Here is an 11,971-nt window from a genome sequence, read left to right as displayed (position 1 = left end):
CCAAAGCCAGAGGTGCTGGCAGAGAACCCTGAATTCACTGCTCCAGAGTTAAGACCTCTGCTCCTAAAACAACTGGAAAACAGAGACTGACACAAATCAGGATGATGTGGTTTAAATTATTCTTTTGTGCCTGTTATCTGCACAGTTGGTAACCATGGCTCAGATCTGACCCCAAAATTTGTCACTTTAGCCCAAAATGGATCCAAAAGCTCTTCATAAGAACAACTTGTTCACTTGAATATGTGAGAATCTGGCCCGGTAAGTTTCGCCCCTAGATAAAGATCGGGCCTGTGCCCATGGGGCTGTAATTCCAAACGTAAGATTTGATTATTGAACATACTAAAAAGCAAATTTCAGATGCCATTTCGGCCTTACAAGAAGCAGCCTGTGATTTGTGTGGTATAGTTGTACAAAACAGAATGACTTAATTTCCTACTAGCTGCAAAACCATTAACACTGGTTGTTGTTCTTATGCAGATCAGAGGAAAAGACTTAATAAAGACTGGGTTGAAATGGAAAAGCAAACTCAAATTCTACACCAAGTAGCTCTCAAAGGACCTCACTGAACCTTGAATATACCTTCAGCACAGTCACTTCATGGTTACCAAACTGGGCCTGGATAAAAAAGTGTTCCTAGAAGCTGTAGTTAGAGTTATCCCACTGTATGATGGCCAGTGGGATAACGAGTTGTATAAACTGGTGGTGTGGTTAAATATGGAGTAGAGACTGGACAAAGCAGAGTCTTGTTAGTCTCTAAAACAGGGGGAAGGATGCTGTTTTGGTTTTCACCTCTTTTTCTTTTAGAGATTCTCTATATTCTTTACACATGTATTTGTAACTCTGTAATCTGTTATTGTAGCTTAGCTTCAGTACTTTCCTAGGCAGAAAGACAAAACGCTTTCTGAGGCCCCTACGCTGTCTTAGTTCCCCTTAGAAACCGAGGCCGAAAACCAGCTAGTACCAAGGGGGGGACTCCAGAAAAGGGTTGAACCACAAAGGGGAATTGCCTCACCACCTGTACTCAGAATTGGTGCTTTTTTTCAATTATGCTCATTTACCAAACCTATAAAGCTGTGTGCACCCCTGTGGGGGTGGGCTCTTGTGGACGTTTTCCCATGACTGCCCCTGCAGGCCTTCAATAAGGATCCATTTTTATATTACCTCCTATACTACTATAATATTGGAAGTGTGTGTTGTTTCATTTCTGGGTTGAAAAAGGCATCACAGGCAAATAAAAGGAACACAGGGACACCCGTGAGAGTTTGCTGAATGTGTGAGATGGGTTTGAAAAGCGTGAAGTTCTGATTATTCCTACTTGTGATTGTGGTTTGCTGGGAGGGGATTTGATGACTGGAGCTGGGAATGCAAGTTAGTGTTGTAAGGGGTGATGGGGAGGCTGGCGCTGTTGTGAATCCTGGAGTGAACCCAGAGGTGTGGGCAGTCCCACAGGAATGTGGAAAACTGGATCTGGAGCTTCTCCACATTACTCGGAGGAAACCTGGACAAGTGGTGTCCAAAAAGCAATACCCTCTGTCTTGGTTTGAAAGACAGGTGTCTGCTAAGGAAGGCAGGAGCCTCCCTTGGAATGGAAAATGTAACCCTCTTCCCTCCAAATTATTATTATAATTTTGAAATCAAGGGGCTTTCAGGCAAAAGTATAAGAAATAGGAATAACAGTGCTTTACTAATATACATATAACAAGGCAATAATACAGGAACACTGGCTCAACCTGACAGAACCAGGATAGGACCTGACACCCTGCCGGGCAGTGTGGTGGCCGCAGTCCCATGAAGGGGGGGCTGCAGTCCTCCTGAAGTGACAGACCCGGTTCTGTCGAAGCCCTGATCCTGTGGAAGGGTCTGGTGCTGCTCTGAAGGTCCAGTGGTGGTTATGTAGCTCTTGGCCTCTGGGAACCAGTAGGTAAGGACTCCCTACAGTGTTCCAAACTTCTGATTATATCCAGGTAGGAATGTTTGGTTCCTGCCCCTGGGTGGGGCATCTCACAATGGGATGATGTAACTTTATGAGGAGTCCCTCAGTGAGGCTGGATGGCCCATGAGCAGAAGATCTCCCCCGGAGGGAGTTATCAGGGCTGTGTCATGGCAGAGACAAAGAGCCCTGCCCCACCTGGTTTGAACAGCTGGTGACAGACCCCACACAGTTGGTACACTGTAACCCAAGTCACCCTCTGTCCCGGACAGGCAGGGAGGGAGGGAGGCTGGCAGCCTGCCGTGGAGCCCCTGCTAGCGGCAGAGCTGTTGGAGCCGTGTAGGGCTCCTGTAACACTCCTGTCCTGCCAGTCGCGGACATTTGGGGTCAAGAGATCATTTGCGAGCCTCTGAGGGGTCACTTGAGGTCATTTAGGGGTCACGCAAGGTCATCTGGGGTTACTTGCGGTCATTTGGGGTCACGTGAGGTCATTTGGGGTTACTTGAGGTCATTGGAGGCTCTGGGAGGGATCACTTGAGATCATTTGGGGTCACGAGGTCATTTGAGAGCCTCGGAGGGGCACTTGAGGTCATTGGGGGGGGGGGGGGTCACTCGAGGTCATCTGGGGTCACTTGAGGTCATTTGGGGTTACTTGAGGTTGTTCAGGGTCACTTGAGATCATTTGGGGTTACTTGAGGTCATTTGAGAGCCACTGAGGGGTCACTTGAGGTCATTTGGGGGTCACTTGAGGTCATATGGGGTCACTTGAGGTCATTTGGGGGTCACTCAAGGTCATCTGGGGTCACTTGAGGTCATTTGGGGTTACTTGAGGTAATTCAGGATCACTTGAGATCATTTGGGGTCACTGGAGGTCATTTGAGAGCCTCGGAGGGGTCACTTGAGGTCATTTAGGGGTCACTTGAGGTCATTTGGGGGTCACTCAAGGTCATTTGGGGCTACTTGAGGTCATTCAGGATCACTTGCTATCATTTGGGGTCACTTGAGGTCATTTGAGAGCCTCAGAGGGGGGTCACTTGAGGTCATTTGGGGTCACTTGAGGTCATTTAGGGGTCACTCAAGGTCATCTGGGGTCACTCGAGGTCATTTGGGGTTACTTGAGGTCATTCAGGATCACTTGCTATCATTTGGGTCACTTGAGGTCATTTGAGAGCCTCAGAGGGGGTCACTTGAGGTCATTTAGGGGTCACTCAAGGTCATCTGGGGTCACTTGAGGTCATTTGGGGTCACTTGAGGTCATTTAGGGGTCACTCAAGGTCATCTGGGGTCACTTGAGGTCATTTGGGGTCACTTGAGGTCATTTAGGGGTCACTCAAGGTCATCTGGGGTTACTTGAGGTCATTTGGGGTTACTTGAGGTCATTGGAGGCCCTGGGAGGGATCACTTGAGATCATTTGGGGTTACTTGAGGTCATTTGAGAGCCTCCGAGGGGGCACTTGAGGTCATTTGGGGGTCACTTGAGGTCATTTAGGGGTCACTCAAGGTCATCTGGGGTCACTTGAGATCATTTGGGGTTACTTGAGGTCATTTGAGAGCCTCCGAGGAGGCACTTGAGGTCATTTGGGGGTCACTTGAGGTCATTTTGGGGTCACTCAAGGTCATTTGGGGTTACTTGAGGTCATTCAGTGTCACTTGAGAACATTTGGGGTTACTTGAGGTCATTGGAGGCTCTGGGAGGGATCACTTGAGATCATTTGGGGTCACTTGAGGTCATTTTGGGGTCAGTTTAGGTCATTTGAGGGAATTTGGGGGTCACTTGAGGTGATTAGATGCCATTTTGGGGTCACTTAAGGTCATTTTGGGATCACTCGAGGTCATTTGGGGTCACTTCAGTTCGTTCAGGGTCACTTGAGGTCATTGTGGTCACTTGAGTGCATCTGGGGTCATTTTGGGGTCACTCGAGGTCATCTGGGGTCACTTGAGGTCATCTGGGGTCTCTTGAGGTCATCTGGGGTCACTCAAGGTCATTTGAGAGCCTGGGAAGGGTCACTCGAGGTCATCTGGGGTCACTTGAGGTCATCTGGAGTCACCTGAGGTCATTCAGGGTCACTTGAGGCCTTTCGGGGTCCCTTGCGGTCACTGGTGTCCCTGGTAGGAGTTACCTGCGGTCACTGGAGTCCAGGAACATCCACAAACGCCAGAGGTTTATGTCCAAAGAGGAAACAGAGGAGTCCTTCAACCTTATTCGAATAAGGGGAGAGAGCCCACTGGGCCCACGCCGCGGGGTTTTCTCTCTCCAGGTTTCACAGGGCACAGCCTCCTTCTATGCTGCACTCCCGGCCGCGTGCTGCTCTCTTCCTTGCCCCACGGGCTGGGGTACAGGGAAGGTACAGCCTTCCCGCACCGCCCACCCCATATATCCCCCTGGAACCTACTGTTTTACCCCAAAGCGCCGAAGTTCAGGCTTGTGCAGACCCCTGTGTGTCTCAGGAGCCAAGCTGTGCGGGCTCTGCCACAAACCTGCTGCCCAGGGTCAGTAGAGACATTAAACCCCATTGCAAAGATGTTAACACCATACCTTCACCCATCACATTCTTTGTAAAGACACCAGCACACAGTTTTCCTCCACATCCCTCCTGTTCCTGGTTCTCAGTTTGTCTTTACAAACTTTAGTTGTTCCTAACTTAGCCCTTTGTAACCACCTGGAACATCTGATCCCCCGCTCCTGCCTTTCCCATGGCTGTCCCTGCACCAGGTGTGGAAGTAAATACAGAGAACAAAGGAGACAAGGACAGCTCATCCGAGCCCATTAAGCACTAGAGGGCCCTGGCCATGGCTCCTGCTAGCCGAGGTGTTCCATCCTTCTCTTCCAGCGGAGAAGTCCCAATCTCCGGGGCTCTGGTGGCCCTGACCAGAGTGTGACGGGTCCACCTGTGGGCAGCTGTCCTGGCTGCTGTCTCTGCCGTCCTGGCTGGGTGTGATGACCAGCAAAGTCCAACGGCAGCGTCTGTGCTACCTGGGCTTCCTGCCAAAGAGATCCCACGAGACACAGTATCCTGGCCACAGACTGATTTGAGGACGTATCTCCACCTCCCCACCACACTGAAAATTAACAGGGCGAGAATCCCAAACAATTCAAAGGAGAATAACTCACTATTCCCTCGGGTTTGACTCTTCTTCTTGCAAAGCTAATGGCAAAAGCCATAGCCATGGCATCTTAGTTTGTGTCACCAGCTTCAAAAAGTGCTTCTTTATTCCTCCATTCATCCTTTCTACCTGACCTGAATTCTCAGGGTGCCGGGGATACGGAGGCCCCGCTGAATTCTCAGAGCAGCCAAAATCCCTTGAGGGATGCCCCTGTAAAATGAGTTCCTGCATCTGAGTCCACTGCCTCCGAGTCCACTGCCTCCACAATCCCCTATTCAGAAATCATTTGTTAACTGCTCAAACAGCTGCTGAAGCAACCAGAAACCCCTCTGGCACCGTCTGGCCAGCACACCACTACCAGAGGATATCTAACCCTCTCACCAGGGCATCTCAGCAAAATCCTCCTGGCATCCCAGGAAAGGACTACAGCGCAGGGCCACTGCCCCGCCTTGCAATCTCCTTTGTAGTCTGCCTGTAAACCTTAGCCAGGCACCCCTTGAGAGCTCCTTTTGCCAAAACAAAAGGACCCAAGGCAGAACATCTTGAGGAAGGTCTCTGCCAATCCCCAAGAGCCACAATGACTCCCCCCATGGAGTTGTTTGAACACTTGCAGGCTCAAGAGCATCCACTGTTTACTGTCCTTTGAAAATCACTTCTTCCCTCTTTCTTCTACCCCACCACCCTTAATTATCTCCCACTCTTCTGCTGGAAAAAACAGCACCACCACCACCACTTCCCCTGTCCCCCTGGCAACAGCGGAGTCACAGGGAGCAAAGGGAGCATCCCAGAGACCTCTGGCTAAAGTGCTGCTTTCTCAACGTCTCCACTGGCCAATTGATTACCTGTTCTGAGCACCCTGCCTGATGTCCCCTAACAGGTCTCACTTCTACCTCTTTTGGTACATTCACCACCTCCAACAAGCGAGTAGTAGAGCTCTCACAGGTGAACATTTTTCCCTGCAGGTTAACACACTTCTCCCAATTTCCCAAATGCAGGTACCACCCCACGTGCATACTTCGAACCTGTAAATATTCACTACCTTTCCTGGATACACTTTGCAGGCTTTCTTTGAGGCATACAGTTCTGAGGCTGGTGCTGACCATGTGCATGGTAGCTTCCCCCCTTCTTGCACTTCCCTTCCCTTTACTAGAGCATCTGTTACCTGGATGCAATCACGAGCCTCCTTTAAGGCTTGTTTATGGGGACCAGTTAAACAGGAGGCTGGGTTCTCAATTCTAAATCCTCCCATTCCATTAAACAGGTTTCACACTGTAACAGCCTAGTGCTGGTCATCCACCCAGAACTTGGTGCCAGACTTTAACAATCCTGCCATCAGTTATCATCAAAGCCATGGCTGCACAACTCTGCAGGCAAAAGAGCAAACACTGGGGCCACCCCCTCGCTTTGCAAACATTTTGGCCCTAGAATTCCATCGGCACAGCTCTGTTTAACATCCACATACAACTCCAATTCCTTTTCTGGGCCTGGGAGAGCTAAAGCTGGGGCATTAATCACCCTCTCTTTTAATTTTCTTCAGTTCTGCTTTCCTTCTGGTGTCTATACAACAACACTAGGACTATGTTGGGTTAAAAAGCCACAGAATAAAGTCCTTAATCCAGTTCCAGCAATACGCTATTAGTCCTAGAAATGATCACAGCTCCCCTTCAGTCCTGGGCAATGGCACCTCCAAGATTCCCTGGACCCCCTCTGGGCCAACACACCCCAGACCTTCAGTCAAAATATACCCCAAACATTCATCCTTTCTCTCCATCACCTGTGCCTTCCCTTCGGACACTCCAAGCCTCCCTTCCAGCCAGAAAACTGAACAATTTCACCGTGGCTTTCCCTATCAGCTCCTCCCATTCTCCTGATAGGAGCAAGTCCTTCACATATGGCAATAACCTAATTCCTTAGGTTATTGCCAAAATGGAGTAAATTAACCTCTTGCCCAAATAACCCCTTCTCCCTCTTGTTCCCACTTAAAGGCAAAATACTGTTTACTGTGTGAGGAGGGAACCCGGCTCAAGACGGTACAAGCACCTGGCACCGTCGAGTGCCCGGGTTTAATAATCTTGCACTCTTCTGGAAGTTCCATCTGATTTCCTAACCAGCAAGATAGGAGTGTCATAAGGAGACATGCATGGCTCCAAAAGCCCTGCTGTCTTGGTTTGAAAAACAGGTGTCTGCTAAGGAAGGCAGGAGCCTCCCTTGGAATGGCAGATGCAATCCCCCTTCCCTCCAAATTATTATAATTTTGAAATCAAGGAGCTTTCAGGAAAAGATATGGGAAATAGGAATAACAGTTCTTACATATATATATATATAAAACAAGGCAGGGAAAAAACAACTGATTTAAACTGACAGAGTCAGATACGACCTGACCCTGTTAGTCAGGGTAGCAGCAGCAGTCCGGTAAGGTGGTGGCTGCAGTCCTCCTGGAGTGAATGGATATGGTTCTGTTGAAGCAATGATCCTGTGTAGAAAGATCTAGTCTTCCTCAGAAGGTCCAGTGGTAGGCATGTAGCTCTTGTCCTCTGGAAATCCAGTGGGAAAGGCTGCTTGTGGTCTTCAAAAATCCCAGTTTATATCCAGGATGGGATGCTTGGTTTCTCCCTCTGGGTGGAGCATCTCACAGTGGAATGATGAGTCATGAGACAAGGCACTGATGGGCCATTAACAGGACATAGTCTTGAGGGAGGAGGCAGGGAGCACTGCCCACCTGGTTTTAACAGCTCATGAAGATGGTGATAGAATACATGCTTGTGGGCACATCTTACACTGTAACCTAGGACATACCTCACCCTGTATTCTATTACCATCTACATCATACCCAAATCAATACCCTCTTACAGATACATATACATACATACACAATAACACCTTACACACAGTCCTCACTCAGAATTAGGTCTCCTTGTGGCACACAACGGGTTTCCCCATCTTTCTGCATCACCCACCAGGTGCAACCTGGTCCCTGAGCAAAAACAACCCCACGGATGGGTTTGTCTTTGCTCAAGGCAGACTAACCCAAACAGTTTTTCCAAGCATACCTCTCATGTGCACCACTGGAACCTTATCTCCATCTGTTGTTTGTAGGGGTTCGGATTGGGCAGGGCCTGCTCGGCTGGTGGAGCCTCGAGTGTTAATTAACCAGGTGGCTCTTGCTAAATGCATCTCCCAGTTTTTGAACGTCCCCCCAGTGCCTTCAAGGTGGTTTTAAGCAGTCCATTACATCGCTCAACCTTCCCAGCTGCTGGTGCATGGTAAGGGATGTGGTACACCCACTCAATGCCATGTTCTCTAGCCCGGGTGTTTATAAGGCTGTTCTTGAAATGAGTCCCATTGTCAGACTCGATTCTCTCAGGGGTGCCATGCCTCCAAAGGACTTGTTTTTCCAGGCCCAGGATGGTGTTCCGGGCAGTAGCGTGAGGCACAGGGTAGGTCTCCAGCCACCCAGTGCTGGCTTCTACCATTGTGAGCACATAGCGCTTGCCTTGGCGGGTTTGAGGCAGTGTGATGTAATCAATCTGCCAGGCCTCCCCATACTTGTATTTGGACCATCGCCCACCGTACCACAGGGGCTTCACCCGCTGGGCCTGCTTGATCGCAGCGCATGTCTCACAATCATGGATAACCTGGGAGATACTGTCCATGGTTAGATCCACCCCTCGGTCTCGTGCCCACTTATAGGTGGCATCTCTGCCCTGATGACCTGAGGCATCATGGGCCCATCGAGCTAGGAACAGCTCTCCTTTATGTTGCCAATCCAAGTCTATCTGGGACACCTCTATTTTCGCAGCCTGATCTACCTGTTTGTTGTTACGATGTTCTTCATTAGCCCGGCTCTTGGGGATGTGAGCATCTACATGACGGACCTTCACGGATAGCTTCTCTACCCGAGTGGCAATGCCTTTCCACGCCTCAGCAGCCCAGATTGGTTTTCCTCTGCGCTGCCAGTTTGCCTTCTTCCACCTTTCCAGCCAACCCCACAGAGCATTGGCTACCATCCATGAATCAGTGTAGAGGTAGAGCTTTGGCCACTTCTCTCTTTCAGCTATGTCCAGAGCTCCACCTTCTTTTTCAGTAGCCTGTGCAACTTGTCGTGTGGGGCTCCATACAGCAGCTTTCCATTTCCAGCTAGCGCCTACAATTTGGCAGGAACCATCAGTGAAGAGGGCATATTGTCTTTCACTCTCTGGTAGCTCGTTATATGGTGGGGCTTCTTCAGCATGTGTCACCTGCTCCTCTTCTTCTTCAGAAGATAACCCAAAAGTCTCACCTTCCGGCCAGTTCGTAATTATTTCCAAGATCCCAGGGCGACTTGGGTTTCCAATTCGGGCGCGCTGCGTGATGAGGGCAATCCATTTGCTCCAAGTAGCATCGGTGGCGTGATGCATGGAAGGAACCTTTCCTTTGAACATCTACCCCAGCACCGGTAGTCGGGGTGCCAGGAGGAGCTGTGCCTCAGTGCCAATTACCTCTGAGGCAGCTTGGACTCCTTCATAGGCGGCCAAGATTTCCTTCTCTGTGGGAGTGTAGTTGGCTTCAGACCCTCTGTAGCTTCAGCTCCAGAATCCCAGTGGTCGGCCCCGAGTCTCACCAGGCACCTTCTGCCAGAGGCTCCAGGACAGACCATTGTTCCCGGCTGCAGAGTAGAGCACGTTCTTCACCTCTGGTCCTGTCCTGACTGGGCCAAGGGCTACGGCGTGAGCAATTTCCTGTTTGATCTGGGCGAAGGCCTGCTGCTGTTCAGGGCCCCAGTGGAAATCATTCTTCTTGCGGGTAACCAGGTAGAAAGGACTCACGATCTGGCTGTACTCGGGAATGTGCATTCTCCTATAGTGCCTAGGAAAGCTTGTGTTTCCTTCTTGTTGGTCGGTGGAGACATTGCTGTGATCTTGTTGATGACCTCAGTGGGAATCTGACGTCGTCCATCTTGCCACTTTACTCCCAGGAACTGGATCTCTCGGGCAGGTCCCTTGACTTTGCTCTTCTTGACGGCGAATCCAGCTTCCAGGCGGATTTGGATGATTCTCTCTCCTTTCTCAAATATCTCTGTTGCGGTGTTCCCCCACACAATGATGTCATCAGTGTACTGCAGATGTTCTGGAGCCTCACCCTTTTCTAGTGCAGTCTGGATCAGTCCATGACAGATGGTGGGACTGTGCTTCCACCCCTGAGGCAGTTGGTTCCAGGTGTACTGCACGCCCCTCCAGGTGAAGGCAAACTGAGGCCTGCGCTCTGCTGCCAGAGGAATGGAGAAGAATGCATTGGCAATGTCAATAGTGGCGTACCACTTTGCTGCTTTGGACTCCAGCTCGTACTGGAGCTCCAACATGTCTGGCACGGCAGCGCTCAATGGTGGAGTCACTTCATTCAAGGCACGATAGTCCACAGTCAATCTCCATTCCCCGTCAGACTTGCGCACAGGCCAGATGGGGCTGTTGAAGGGTGAGTGGGTCTTGCTGATCACCCCTTGACTCTCCAGCTCGCGGATCATCTTGTGGATGGGGATCACAGCATCTCGATTTGTCCGATACTGCCGGCAGTGCACTGTCGAGGTGGCAATTGGCACTCGTTGCTCTTCCACTTTCAGGAGCCCAACTGCAGAAGGATTCTCAGATAGTCCAGACAGGGTGTTCAATTGCCTAATGCCCTCTGCCTCCACAGCAGCAATCCCAAATGCCCACCTGAGTCCTTTCAGGTCTTTGTAATAGCCATTCTGGAGGAAGTCTATGCCCAGAATACACAGGGCCTCTGGGCCGGTCACAATCGGATGCTTTTGCCACTCCTTCCCAGTCAGGCTCACCTCAGCTTCCAAAAGGGTCAACTGCAGTGATCCCCCGGTCACCCCAGCGATGGATACAGGTTCTGCTCCCACATGTCCTGATGGCATTAAAGTACACTGTGCTCCAGTATCAACCAATGCATCATATTTTTGTGGCTCTGATGTGCCAGGCCATCGGATCCACACCATCCAGAAAACCTGGTTCTCCCGTGCCTCTTCCTGGCTAGAGGCAGGGCCCCTCTAGCCCTGGTTATCATTCTTTCCCTGGGCGTACATGCTCGAGGTACCTTCAAGGGGATCCGACATATCATCCTCCCTTCTGTAGTGCCTGGCAGCTCGGTCACGGGAGGCTGAGGCTACTTTCACCTTAGCGGAACCCCCTCGGTTAGTGCCTCCCTCCTTGAGTTCACGCACCCGCGCTGCCAGGGCAGAGGTGGGTTTCCCATCCCACCTTCTCATGTCTTCCCCATGCTCACACAGGAAAAACCACAGCTCAGCTCGTGGGGTGTACCCTCTCTCTCTAGCCGGGGGACGACGGGCTCTGACTTGGGGGCCTGTGACTCGCACTGGTGCCACACTGACCTTCCTCATCTCCTCCCTCATTTCCTTCCTCATCTCCTTCATCTCCTCTTTGAGGTCCTGGACCACAGCAGAGACATGAGCTTTCAGCGGACCATTGACCGTACTGTCATAATTCCTGAGCTTTTTGGCGACAGAGCCCACTGTTTCTCGGGTATTGTCAGCATCAATCGTTGCAATGAAGGTGGTGTATTGTGATGGCCCTAGCTTTGCCAGGTTCCACATCATCTGTCCTGTGCACCTGACCTTATTGGGGTCATTATCATGCTGTCCATCCTTCCCAAAGAGTACCTCTAATATTGCCACCTCTCTTAGCTGTTGGATCCCTTGCTCAAGTGTCTTCCACTGCATTCTGTGATGATACTCCTGCATTCTTTCTTTGTGAATGAACCTTTCTCTCACACTCAAGAGCCACTCCCAGAGAGAAAGGGGCCCTGGCTCCCTCACAAATATCTGGTCGTCCACACCTGGGTCCTGGGTCAACGATCCCAGATACCTTGCCTCACCACTATCCAGTTGCACACTTGTGCCCATAAGGTCCCAAACCTGAAGCAGCCAGGTGGTATAAG

The 11,971-nt window shown here is 50.6% G+C and overlaps 2 long non-coding RNA genes across 2 annotated transcripts; both read left to right on the top strand.

The window, feature by feature from the left end:
- The first annotated feature begins 2,396 nt into the window (after positions 1-2,396).
- On the top strand, positions 2,397-3,345 carry LOC116446076. The gene is made up of 4 exons (XR_004241031.1): positions 2,397-2,479; positions 2,802-2,854; positions 3,123-3,224; positions 3,286-3,345. It is a non-coding gene; the product is annotated as an uncharacterized LOC116446076 (long non-coding RNA).
- Positions 3,346-3,396: 51 nt separating this feature from the next.
- Positions 3,397-3,978, top strand: LOC116446077. The gene is made up of 3 exons (XR_004241032.1): positions 3,397-3,431; positions 3,525-3,657; positions 3,912-3,978. It is a non-coding gene; the product is annotated as an uncharacterized LOC116446077 (long non-coding RNA).
- Positions 3,979-11,971: the final 7,993 nt, after the last annotated feature.

The sequence above is a fragment of the Corvus moneduloides genome, chromosome 6 (assembly GCF_009650955.1).
Source record: "Corvus moneduloides isolate bCorMon1 chromosome 6, bCorMon1.pri, whole genome shotgun sequence".
NCBI classification, from domain to species: domain Eukaryota; kingdom Metazoa; phylum Chordata; class Aves; order Passeriformes; family Corvidae; genus Corvus; species Corvus moneduloides.
Note: the sequence above shows the minus strand (reverse complement) of the source record. Positions and strands in the feature narration are given on the sequence as shown.